This window comes from Rattus norvegicus, chromosome 6 (assembly GCF_021556685.1).
Source record: "Rattus norvegicus strain SHRSP/BbbUtx chromosome 6, alternate assembly SHRSP_T2T, whole genome shotgun sequence".
Lineage (NCBI taxonomy): Eukaryota > Metazoa > Chordata > Mammalia > Rodentia > Muridae > Rattus > Rattus norvegicus.
In genome coordinates this window covers 118,616,340-118,630,528 of record NC_141539.1, presented here as the reverse complement: position 1 = coordinate 118,630,528, position 14,189 = coordinate 118,616,340, and the positions used below count along the sequence as shown (strand labels likewise).

The following is a 14,189-nucleotide window of genomic DNA, read 5'->3' as shown; positions in this document are numbered from 1 at the left end:
ATGATACACCCTACAGACTTAAAAAAGTAGATAAGAACACCATAGGAAGACCAGTGGAATAAACAAATTGAACCCTTGGGAGCTCTCAGAGTCTGAACTACCAATCAAAAATATACACCAGTAGAACAGAGTCCCGAGTGTATATGTAGCAGCTAGGCACCTTAGTCTTCATGGCTGCCTTGTCTGGCCTCAATTGGAGATGATGTGCCTAATTTGCAAGAGGCCTGATGTACCAGGGTGCAGGGTACCCAAGAGTCCCATCCTGTCAGAGGAGAATTGGAGGGGTGATTGGGTTGAGACGGAGGAGCCAGGAGGGGGAGCAGCATTTGGGATGTAAGTCAATAAATAAATTAATCAATAATAAAAAGTGCATATACTATAATTGTAGTGGTACAGAAAAGATTAGCAGGACTCCTGTGCCAGGATGATATACAAATCCATAAAAATCTTGATATTGTTGTAAGAACTACAAAATCTATAACAATATTGCTACTACAAGAGCAGCATGAGATGACTTGGAGCCATGGACAAAGACCAGATTTTCATGCTCCTAAAATAGTGACATGTATAGGCATTTGCTCAAAATTATTGAACATTTTCAACACATGGAAAAATTGCATATATTTTAAATATGTGTTTTCTGTACCTTATTGAGTGAAATAACTTCCTTTACTTAAATTATTAATGCTGTGTACATTAATAATGGAGGTAAATTTCAAAGGTATAACCTATTTACTGATTTAGCAAGTAGTTATTGAATATGTTACTTCTCTCCTTGCATGTGTGTTTTTGTGGGAGTGTGTGTTTTCCTGTGTGTGTGTTTGTATGATCATCTGTGTGAGTATGTATGCACGTGTGTTTTCCTATCTATATGCTTATGTACTTATATGTGTGTTTGCCCATGTGTGTGTGTAAACTTCTTTTGTAGGTGGTCACAAATGTTTCCTGAATCTAACTGCTATGTCATATTCAGAAAACTGTATTCTATTGTATTTTTCTTTGCATCCTTGACTTTCAGTTTTTCCATTCTCTTTGGCATACTGGCCCCTGGGTCTCTGGGGGACTGATACAAATGCCACATCTAAGGCTTACTTCTAGCCTTATGATTCTGTCTTATTAGAAGGGTTTTGATGAGTTATTACTCTCTGCTTTGATCGTCCACCACTACCATAGTAAGCTTGTGATCATCTCCCTGGGCTGAGACAGTCTAAGGGTATGTTTAAATACCCACACCTAAGTATTTCCAAAACAGTTCGATTGTGCATCCACTTAACAAAAAATCAGCAGACAGTTTTCAGAGACAGGTTAAAGGTGAATTCATCACAGTTTTTAATGGGGTTTTAAAGAAATGGTCTGAGCCCTGAATGGTTGCACGAAAAACACTTGGCCAACTATGACTACCTTACAGCTAGGTATTCTTTAAATATTTTTTGAAAACTAGTAAACATATTTAACTTTCATTTTGCAATTTATTACCTTACTGTACTCAGAGAAGGAAGGGATTTTTGTATATTTCTGGACTGTACTAATGCTTTTTAAAAAGATTCTTTTAATATAAAATAATAGTTCTTCCCTGATGTCTCCTGTTTTTCAAGGGTGTAATTTGAGTGAATGTGTTTGGTATAAGGGAACATGACCTGTTAAATTATTTTCCTGGAAACAACTTGTAAATTCTCAGAGAAATTAGTCTATAAAATGTTAGTCTTTCTTTTCTCTTTCCTAGTTTTCTCACCATGTGTTATCCACACATAAGAAGTTGCATTGTCTTGATGAAATATTGACTCTCACTTGCTTTATCTTGACTTCTGTTAGGGTTAGTAATATTTCTCAGTAATGACTCAATTGTGCCCACACTTAGACAAGATTCTGTGCAGAAGCAGACTGTGCCTACACAGCACTCCATGTATTAAACACATCTAGGTACCTTAAAACTCTGGAGACAACTGCATCAGCATTCAGAATGTCTAATGAGGCTGTTAGAAAATATGTACATTGTGGTTGAGAAATGACAAAGGTGAGATGATGCCCCTTTTCTGTCGGTTCACACTTTTTAGGAAAAAATAAGCTGTAATTCTTTTCTGTAAAGCTGTTTCTACCTCTTAATCCTGCTAGATCTAGTCCCAAGTGTGATATCTATTGCTAAAAAGAGTAAGATAGATAACAATTTTTGAAAGGTTCTGTTCAATGTTCCCTTTAAGGCAGACCTCACACCTACTGTACTCTGAAACTCTAAAACTTTGAACTCTCCCCTCTAGGAGGCTCCTCTTCTCAGAGTCACACAGAGAAGGTGTGAGTCAAAAAGCCACATAACTTCACCAGCATAAATACGGTTGACTATCCTCAGTGTAGAGCTCAAGCCTCAAGCATAGCCTAAGGTATCATTGAGCAAGAAAATAATGTTCAACATTGTTCTTGTTGCCAGAGCGAAGACAAATCATGTATATGGAAAGGGACTTAGAGATGAAATAAGTGAATATTGAAACTTTTGAGTTTCCAACATTTGTTAAGTTGACATACATTGGTTACCAGCTTGTGGGATATTTATACATCTTCCTGAAAAGTGTATATTCTCACTCTGTATTCTTTAAAAATGAGATTGGTTATTGATTTTATTAGGACCACATATAAATTCACTCTTTGTGTGTTCGTTTTAAATAAGGATATGGTAGAATGAAGTTTCCTTTAACCTTTGTTGATATATGCAACATGATAGTTAGAAAGAGTGGTTGTACGGAACTAGGGAAAAAAGCCTGACACAAACCACCTTTATTTCATCTCTAATTTGTTTTTAAAATTTAGATTTTCATTTTTATGCAATAACAGGAGCAATCCTATCTTATGGAATAAGAAATAGACAAAATATGAATAAAATGAGAATTTATTATATCCATGAATAAAGGCCTTTTGAATATATTCAAATAACTAATTTAAACTTTCTGCTTTGGGCAAATGATTGAATCCTTGTAATTGGTAACTGGCCCTCTTTAGAGAGACGAGAAGAATTGCCTCATGTTAGGAAGCTGATAAAACATGCAGCAGGCTGGCTACTGGATGGATAGAATAATAAATAACCAAATTATGTAATTATTCTCAGTAGAAATTAGATTACTTTTCCAAACATGTTGAAAGCCCATCACCTTCAACTACGTTTGTTTTAGAAACGGCCTTGCTGTGTGGCAGACTGAATTCAGACTCGTCAAACTCCTGTCTTAGTTTCTGCCTGTATTATTTTGAAAAAATTTCATAAAAATGTTGCCAATTAATGTACTACTCGTATGTCACTGGTGTAGTTTCCCTTAAGGTTAACATTTTATAAACCTTTGCGCATTTTCAACCCATAAAGCTTGCATTGAGAGCGCTCTACTAACTGATTTGTCGACCTGATTGGAACCAAATGCATTTATGCACCATTTTTCTTTCTCAGTTTGAAACCCTGCATCATACGTTCCATTTCCAGGTGATTTTTAGTCTGTTCTAAGATAAGTAAGTTCTCTATCATCATTTTCGAGAGAGCTTGACTCATGTTTTGTGTAATTCCACTCAAATAGGATGTGTATACTCCGTCATGATTCAACTGAGGTTTATTCTGGACAATGAAAAAGGACAAAAGTGACCAGAGGTTGTCTTGCTGTTCCAATTGCTAGAGGTTAAGCAAAAGACTCATGTCAACACACACACAGAATGGAATGCAGAGAAAAAGTGTGCAGCAGAGACTTAAGGAAAGGCCATCCAGAGACCGCCCCACCTGGGGATCCATCCCATATACAGTAACTAAACCCAGACAATATTGCTGATGCCAAAAAGTGCATGCTGACAGGAGCCTGAGTTAGCTGTCTCCTGAGAGGCTCTGCCAGAGCCTCACAAATACAGAGGCAGGTGCTCACAGCCAACCAGTGGACTGAGAACTGGGTCTCCAATGGAGGAGATGGGAGAAAGGACTGAAGGAGCTGAAGGAGTTCGCAACCCCATAGGAAGAACAACAATATGAACCATCCAGACATCCCAGGACTTCCAGGGACTAAACCACCAACTGAAGAGTACACATGAAGCAACCCATGTCTCCAGCTGCATATGTAGCAGAGAATGGCCTTGTTAGACATCAGTAGGAGCAGAGGCGCTTGGTCCTGTGAAGGCTTGATGTCCCGGTGCAGGGGAATGCTAGGGCAGCGAGGTGGGAAGGAGTAGGCGGGTTGAGGGAAGGAGTAGGCGGGTTGAGGGAAGCATCCTCATAGAAGCAGGGGAAGGGGGATGGCATAGGGGTTTTCCAGAGGGGAAACCATGAAAGGGGATAACATTTGAAATATAAAGAAAATATACAATAAAAGGAAAAAGACAACAACAAAAATAGCAATAGCAAAAAAAAAAAAGAATAGAACAGGCCAATGTAGTACTCAGCAAGTTCTCCACTGTGATGTTTTACCTTTCCCTGTGGAACTCTTAGTCATTGATCATGGAAATATGTTACAGCTACACATGCGTCCTCTTCCTCATCACTACTTTTCTTTTGATTCTACTCATCTCTGACAATGACTTTCCTAGTTATTACAATATGACTTTTGGTTAGTCTTGGTTATCTATGCCCTCAGTCAACATTAGCTATTCATGTATATTTCTATCACAAGAAATCATAAATACTTTGTCATACAATGGTAGGTAAGATGCATCATATGACAGACTGAGTTCAGTCCCTAGAACATACATTATGGAAGGAGATTGGGAATTACTTATGCCCATATATTGTCTAATGAGTCCACACATGTACCTTGATTTGTGAAAGCATCCCCTCACATTCTGTTTTGTTGTTGTTGTTGTTGTTGTTTGTCCTAATTCACCCTTTAAGGAAGTAAAAGTCAAACACATCCTTAAAATTTAATTTAAAGCAACAAGCTCATTTGCGTCTCTGGGTTTTAGACCTGTGCTACACTTCCGCTTCTGAGTCTGAACTAAATCTGTCAGCTCTATAATCCTTAAATATACTATGTGAGAATCACACTATTCTTATTGAGGGACAAAGTTATCCAACTTCTAAGTACAGCAAATATGACGGTAAGGTTGTAAAGCTTAACTTCCCCCTCTCTCAAACCCTGACAGTGATTCTTCAGTACAAGTTCTTCAGGGCAGTACGTTAAAAATCGAAATCCCTAAATTTTAATTCTTTGTCTCTCTCTCTCTCTCTCTCTCTCTCTCTCTCTCTCTCTCTCTCTCTCTCTCTCTCTCCCTCTCTGTGTGTGTGTGTGTGCAATGTGTGACAACTGCACTTTTTAAATTTTTGATTGATTCAGAGTCCACTATAGAAGCACAATAAGATATTTCTACAAAAGTTTGAGAAGAAAAGACCTCCAAAGAATGTAGGAAATACACGGGCTGAGGTCTTAGACTCACCTGAAAGGACCCAGGCAATTTGAGTATAAGGATTCTACGGTTTCTGCCTGTGTGAGACACAATATGACCAGGCGCTTTCTGTTCATGCCATTAACTCTAGATCTCTCAAGATGGACCTGGCCCATCGGGATGAAATAGACCCTTAAACTGTAAGGCAAAAACATGCTTCCTTCATTTCCATATTGTGTTGGGTATTCTTTCATTGCAGGAAGAAAGATAAAATGCAATATGTACATACATTCTTACATATGTATTCATAAATATGTACTCATATTTAAAGGTATTTTATTTACTTTTTTAAAGAGTTGAACCAAAAATATCCAAAAAAACAAAAAAAAAACAAAACAAAAACAAAAAACAAACAAACAAACAAAAAAAAACGAAACCCAAAACCTTAGCTATCACTTAAACACTTAATAGGAATCAAACCTTCACCAAAGGCCAGGTATTTGACATTTACATAACTATTTACACTGTTACTGTGGTAGAGACACGTCTACCACATACTATTAACTTTTAGAAATGTTCGGTGAACTAAGGTACAGAGAAAGAGAAATTGTTCAGATAGCTTTAATTGGCTTTCAGAAAACTCCCCAGGAAGGGTTGAGAAAAAGAATGTAGAAATAACCGCCTTTTCCAAAGGTATCGAAGGCTACCGAACCAAAAACATGCCCCACCCCCATGCACTTGTTTCTTCTCTTACGGAGTATGAAATCCAACTTTTGTCTAGAGGATTTTTTTAATGAATCAAGATGGAAAGCAGAAAGAAGAACTTGTGAAGGCGTTAATATCATCTTTCTAAAGAGCAGTGTTTTTCATACCATGACGTCAACTGATACTGAAGGGTACAGAACCTGTTTGGTCACATCATCCAGGGCTCATGGCCTGGAACCAGAGGCAGCAGCTACTGAATGCACACAAGGTAAGAGAGACGACATGTTTTAATCACACTTTTTTTCAGGTGAACCCTTACCCACCCCCGAGAGGTTTGAAATCAGGTTATTCATGTCTAAGGAAGTTCTGTCTATAATCTAGATCTGGTATGTGATATCACCATAAGAAGTGAACACGTTTTGCTTCTTATGTTCTGATCATAAATGATTGCTTTCGGTGTGGGAATCTCGGGCTGGTCGAAGTCCCCCCTGCTCGATTGTTCTTTCTTGGAAATCTGTTCAAGTGACCTGAGATTTCTATTCTATCTTATTCAGTTACGGGGAGACTTCTGTGCCAAATACCAGGACAAATACCACAGTCTTTGAGAAGATCCTAAAAGAAAAACCTACAACATGTTCTCTTAAATTAATATAAATACATTAGATTTTTCTTTTACATTTCAAACAAGATTGAAATCTTTCTCCTCGTCTTGTAAGCTGTTTCCATTAAAATGTAAAGGAATATTTATACCTCTGAGCTTGCTAATGGATCCACGTTATTTCTGGTTTTTCGCCTGAAGGTATCATGGCAAAGGGAAGAATTTGGTTCGTTTTTGTTTTCTGCACTCACTCCTCTAAAATAAAATGAATTAAATTCTTTTCTCTATATGTATCAAGACTCTAGGAAATTCAGATCTATTAACAACCGAGTACAAGCTAAGTGCTTTTCAAACAAAAGCATGCCATTTATCTTAATTTAATGTATGAGTTCTTTATTCTATAAAAGTATCGGAAAATTTGATGAATATCTGACACAGGGAAAAGATCATAGCTGCACTGCCCTCTAGCGTAAAAGTTTAGGTATAGCAATACAAATGCACAATATTTGCAATGGTTTTTTTTTTTTATATATTACACACATTCCCGTGTGTGTGTGTGTGTGTGTGTGTGTGTGTGTGTGTGTGTGTGTGTGTGTACCTGTGTGTGGTTTTCTGTATCAAAAGAAATGTGTATGCTAAGTGCTATGATTTTAAATTATTTTTAATTCATTCTGAAATGCAAAGATTTCAACACCGTTGATTTTCTGATGCCAAAAGCAAATATAACCAAGGTCTTTCTAGCTATCCTCCTGTGCCCATGTGAACGATGGGAAAATGTGATGCGAACTACTTTAGCTTTCCGTACTGTAGGCATTAGAATTTGAATGTCCCAATCACATTGTCATTCCCGCTGGCTGTTCTTTTATAGGCTCACGCAGCTTACTTAGGAGAAGAAAGGTGATTCAGCGTAGCATATTTCACATTTCCATATCCATAAAAAGCTTCATTTAGGCTTTTGCTTTCAGATACATCACAGAAGGTATATTTGATAACATTTTTTTATGTAGAGGAAGAGCAAATAACAATAATTATAGGATATGGGGTGTGGGAAGCATGAACATTGGTACTAGAACTTATTTGTTTCCTGTTTCACATGAAATGATATCGTAAGTACATAAACATGACAAAAGACTTATTCACTGCCGTTTTTAATGCTTGCAGGTCACTCTACACCTGTACATTTCATATACATGATGCGTTGGGTGAGGAATATCTCATTATAACCAGTTTCATTCCTTAGATTCTGAGGGACAGAACCTGATGCCTCTCCTCACTGTGCTTTCCCAAGGAACAGAAAGAGAATAGGATAAGATTTGCAGCTTTAAGCATCTTGCACTCAGGCCTCTGTACCAGAAATAATATTTCTGGTGCATAACCATAAATACCCATGCTTTCTACCCATTTTCTGTTGTGCAGATTATGAAAGCACCAACACTCCAGGCTGGCAGAAGAAGTAAGAGAACTAATACATATCTCAGAAGTCATTGGACAGTATAGTAGTGAGTATCAAGTAGTTAAATGTCTTCAGAAAAGGAGACTAATTTGCTATGTAAGCATTTCAAAGCGTAAATAAAGACAACCAGTTATGCCTGATGATAAGGACTCAAAACTGTCATCAAAGGAGAGAAAGATAAAGAGATAGTGTAGAAATTGAAGTCACCTGTGGGGCCACATTATCGTCCTTCAAATGCTTATAGATGCTGGGATTCTCAACAGCCAAATACAATAGCAGCGGATGTCACATTTAAGGGTCATAAAGAGTGTTAAAAGTCTTTGGAGGAAGCCCAAACAATGTTATGGATAGCAAGAGGGTTCTGCTGATAAGGAAATTTGAAGGGACCCTTTAAATACACATGGGAGTTTTTCTTAGAATAAGCATACCCAGGGACAGACATTTTTCTTCTGTTTTAGCCACTGTAGCCAGTAGAAATCAAGCAGCAAAATTTATTAGGGCACTAATGCTAAAAGACTACTTTATAGACCAAAGCATTATAGCTCTCAGTATTGGCTCTAGCTGCCACTGTTTAGCCAAGAGACTTGAAGAAGAGAACTTTAATGGGAAGGTTATTGGTTTAAGTAAAACAGTGGGAGGTATTTAAATTTCTCCTAATTAAAAAGATTTTATCGTATTAGTTTCATATTAGTTTAAAATTTGTTTTATTAGTTTTCTACAAACTACATAAAGAACGTGTCCATGATTTCACCAAGTAATATATATTATTTATTTATATATTATCATATTATATAATTGTATATACATATGCATTATATATGGTAGAATGTGTATATGTATATATGTACACACACTTATGGTAGGGTTAAAATTTGAAGGGAATTATGTTTGACAACAGAAATACTGCATGGAAATTAAGCTATGTATGACAGTCTACTGCATTTGGAACTAACATCAATATGAGGTTCCCATCTAAAATTGGATATGATAGCCAAGTCTCTTGGCTGTAAAACAAGAAAAATAAAAACTTTCTCTCATTTAAGAATTTCAGAAGAACTTAAAAACATACTGAGCATCTATATATGATTGGTTTAGTTCCAATTAATTTAATTTTTTTCAAGTACATAAGGAGAAACTTTTGCATTTCCACACACACAGGCAACAATCATGCATCATACAAGCCCATACAGCTATAGGATTACACGTACTCAACGCAGACACACACACACCCTCAGATACAGCACACACAGCTGAATGGCTCTTCTGTTCGAGTATCAGGCTAAAGTATGTAGTGCATTGTTTTTTAATTTACCTCAGTATTTGGAATTTTTATTTCAATCAATTAAAGCATTTCTTACCCACCTCTGCAACAATCTTGGTGTGAAGTATGTTTTCTCTATTTTATCCCATTTTAAAAATAAGCTTTATAAGAGATCATTTAAACTGTCATTTCTACAGACCCATGTGGTATTTTTTTTTCTGTTTCAGATTGAGATCCATGAAATATTTTGCCAGGTGTCCCCTAAAATGCCCTACCCTGTGTCTGGCTGACCCTTCTGACTTAGTAAGAGGAAGAGGTCAAAATTCAGGTTTTTAAGGGTTTTAAAAGCACTGTCTTTTAAAGCTAAAAATAAATTATTCTTAACAGAAGTTACATTATTCTATAATTTAAAAAAACCAGCTATGACAATGGAAGCTGGGAGTTCAGCAGTAGAAAGTGTGTCTATGAAGAGACTTAGCTCAACCTAGAAGTCCAACTGTCTGGCCTCCTCTACCTGGTGGTGTCTTCTGGATGATTCAAGTGCCAAAACTGACAGCATTATCTGTCTACTACAATTTGTTCTTGTACTTGCAAGCTTCATCCAAGAGGATAATCTGACTGGGACTCTAGTTGGAAATCCTAGATAAATGACTCAGTAGGACTTCCTCCGTTAATTTTTGCTACATGCTTATAACCTGCCCTCCCACACCAGCTTTCATAGATCTTAGTCTCTGCTAAATTTAGAGAACCAAATTTGTTGGTACTCTTTCATATTCATCATATGTGCCAGGGCTCTGGCAATCTCTCTTGACCTTTAAATAAGACAAAGAAACATCTATGTAGTTTAAAGCTGTTGGTCTTTCCATGGACAGTCACTCAGCTAACTACTAACTTATCCTGACTTTTCTGCCATTCTATCTCATTCCAACAATCACTAGCTTATTTTTCTGTCACTGATTGTTTCTACCTTTATGTTTCCCCTTCTACTCTTCCAGCGTCTTTCCACATCTGACTGTAGCTAAGCCTACTGGGAAGTTCCACCCCTATATTTCCTGCCTAGCTCTGGCTTCCAGAGCTACAAAAAGTTACATTTCTTACTCAACTGGGAGATGATTTTCCTCAAGGCAGCTTGCCTTACTTACAGGTGAAGAAATGACATTTACATATCCTGATAGCTTGTGTTGTTTGCTCCAAATGATAATTGAAAATATACTGTTTCATAGCTAGAAAATACAGTATCTGTAGGTCACCCCAACAATCATCACTATATATTTTTTTCTGCTTGTCTATTCTCTGTCACCTGCTACATAGTAAATTCTCTCTCTCTGAATTGAAAGCATGGCTATTGTAAGTCATTCTCTGGACCAAACATAGCAAGTAATTACAGCTTTTATTTACTGCCATTTCTTCTGATATAACCAAAGGATTTGAAAATCATCCTTTTGTGAGAATGCAAATATCTGCTACCTACTCTTTGATGTCCATTTTTCCCAGTTCCATTTTGTTTAACATCTATGTCTACTGCTGGATGTTTTTGGCTTTAACATGTCCTAGCCACAGATGATTCTGCCCAAACTGTGAATACTTAACCAAAAATGCTTTTTGGCTATATGATAGTACCCTAAGATGATACCACACATTATAATCAAGAAGGAAGAAATATAGGAAAAGAAAAAATATTAAAGCAGGCAATTCAACTAAAGAACCAGCAAAGCCAGAAAAACATGTATGAACAAATCTAGGCTAGAGAAATAAGGAGGGTTTGGACCATACAAGCCCCTTGAGAATGATGGTAAATTTTTTAGGTTATGTTCTATGTTATCACAGGAAACATTAGACACTAAACGAGGCACGTGATTTCTCTGGCTCTTCTCTGGCTCTCAAAAGATGATTTCTATATAGTTTGGGTGGTAATTAGAATGAACAAAGCACCAGTGGTCACCCTGAATCACAGACACCTTTTGAGACTGTAGGAGAGTTGAGAGTAGAGTTAGAAGTGAGTTCTCCATAGTTTATTGTAGAATATATTGCTGATATTATGGTTTAGGATTTATGCTGGAACAAGAAGTGTCATATTTTCTGAGGAGATACGCAACTACACCATAGACAAAGAAAAATAATGATAAACATTTGGTGATTCAACATGAGCAAGTGATGTATGACCCCAGCGACGAATGGGCAGAAACATACACAAAGGACAAGTTGCAGGAACACAAAATATGAATTTATTTTAGAATTTATATCTTTTCATGCATATCGTACACCAGAATGATGTGTTAAATGAAATGTTACACCAATCCATCTAGAAGTGAAAGTAGGAGAGAGTTTGAGTAAAAAAGAATATACATGGGTAAGCATTGCATGAATGGAAAAGACAACCAAAGGTTGAGATTTGGCCAATAAGAACATTGTTGGAGAATGGATCAAAATATCAAGGATTTGATTATAAAGGTTTGGGATGAGAACACATAAACCAACTCAAAAAAGAAGAGAGTATTCTGTGACAATGTGGTAGAAATGAACCCAGAGATTAAAAGCTCTCAAGAGAAAGATTTCGAAGCCATCCTTCAATTTCTCTGACAATAGAACCAAGTAACATATTATTAAAACTCTCATAAAAACTTGACTTAGTACTGAAGGACTTGACTTGGAAAAACTTAGCCCTGAGTTTGGGACAAACAGCACAATGATAAAATGAATGAATACCTTCTTTACAGTTTGGTAGTATAAATCCAAGTTAGAGCACGAAAGGACTAGAAAAGGGAAACCTGGGAAGCAAAGAGTGTTGTTTGTATTTTGAAGGACCTTAGCAGGGAAGAAGAGAGGAATAAAGCTGAACTTAGAGAGAAATGTCAAAGGGCAATTTATCTTTCATTTATTATGCTTTTAAGAAACTACAACAACCACCCAAGCTCATTATTACAGCACTCATCGTATGGCCCTAGTTATATTTATGGGGGTAAATTTTAGCCATATAAGTATGTAGAACACATAACTACCTTATTCTCTCAACACTTACATTAACAGCAACACCTGCTCTGTTGGAATTTCCATTTAGGACCCTGTCTTTCAAGGTAGGTGGAATGTTATTAATCTTTCCGAATCAGTGTCTAGGAAGTTGCTGGCACAGAATGGCTACTAACTTTTGAGTGAATGAATAATTCATTAGTGGGGTCCAGAATAATGTACTCTGCAAAAGTTTGAGAAACCTTGTTAGGACTGAAATGTCCAAAGTAACAAGGAGCTACAGCAGTCAAGGACAGTGAAGAGAAGAAGAAATTCCCTCCCTAAGAAGTCAAAAATGCATTTACTCTCCAAGGAAAGCAGAAGACATAATCTTATTAGCAGCTCCAGAATCATAAATATTGTTCTTTTTCCTTTTATTGAAGCATTAGACAAAGAACAAAAATCACAAATATCACCAGAAAAAAAATTCAGCTCACATTTTCCCCAATATATTTACAACCTCTCAAAATTACAACAGCTGTTTTCAACAATTTATAGTATTAAATTAATAATTCTAAGCCATCCTATCTAAGAGCCTGAATAATATATACCACTTTTCATATTCTTTACATGCCCAAGATAATTCACTGTGTGTGGACGTCTGGGATAGAGGCTGGAAGGGTGTATCATACACTATTAAGAAAATATATGAATGACTTTAATGGAAAAAGCATCTTTTCAATTGCCTTTTGAAATAGAATGTTTGGTTCAATTCATTACACTTTCCATCTGCTACTGAATCTCTAACATCTTTCTCACTCCAATGTCAACATAATTGTCAAGGGTCTTATTCACACTCAGTTGAAATGTGATGTCAATAGTATTCTGAATTTACTATATATCTGGATATTTTAAATTCATAGACCATTTGGAATAGAAAATATCCCTGTGCATCCGTTCAACCATCTACTAACTGGATCCTAGTTAGTATCAATATGAAGCCTTGGGTTTTTCATTTCTAGTCCATTAAGATCTAAGTTCTGATTTTGGTACCAAATTTGAATATCCAAAATTTATTCATTCATGAAAAAAATATGATAATAGCTTCCTATATTTGCCTGTCCTTCCATATGATGAAATAGTAGAATCAACAGAACTAAGGGAATCCCCATGACTGTTTGCAAGGTTGCAGAGGCCAATGATGTTCCAGCTCTTTAAGGTGCAGAGCCACTTCTAAATATCTCAGAGTGAGAAGGTACTGTGTACTCAAAGTTGGGCATTATTTTTAATATAACCAAAAAGAATGAGTTAACAAGCTCATTCCCTTGGCTATGCCTTAATACTATACATATGTGTTGGTCTTATAAATATCTCACAAGTTCCTCAGGGCATATATTAATAAATTTGGTTCAGTAGCTGCCTGTTAATTGTTTATTCCTATTTTATCTTCCAAAGCTGTACACTTCTTAAAGAAATATTTCCTGTATGCCTCATAATTTGTCAACCCAAACAAAATTCTATTTCAATGTATATCTATTCATATCAATAAAGTATTACCAACACATTTCTATGGCTGAATCAATTTTCTTTATAAGGAAAATATATCATATAGGAATAACCACCTTGACACCTTGTACAAAAGGATAGAAATGTATTTGAGTGCAAAAGGCTAGGTGGAATAAAATCTAATTTGCTTTTTTAAAGGTCCCTGAATTGGGTCATGAAAATTAATATCCCGTGCAAATTAAAGCCTCCAAGCATCTCAGTGTTCTTCGATTGTTTGAATTAATCTCTCATCCAATGGGGGAAGTGGTTTTCAGGTGAACTCCTTCCTCCCATTTGTGTTTATCGTTCATGGACTATGAAATGCACAGCACAAAACCTCTGTTAGAGCT

At 36.5% G+C, this 14,189-nt stretch overlaps 1 non-coding gene across 1 annotated transcript; it reads left to right on the top strand.

Moving 5' to 3' along the window:
• The first annotated feature begins 354 nt into the window (after positions 1-354).
• Positions 355-459, top strand: LOC120093308 (U6 spliceosomal RNA). Its single transcript, XR_015623662.1, has one exon. It is a non-coding gene; the product is annotated as a U6 spliceosomal RNA (small nuclear RNA).
• Positions 460-14,189: the final 13,730 nt, after the last annotated feature.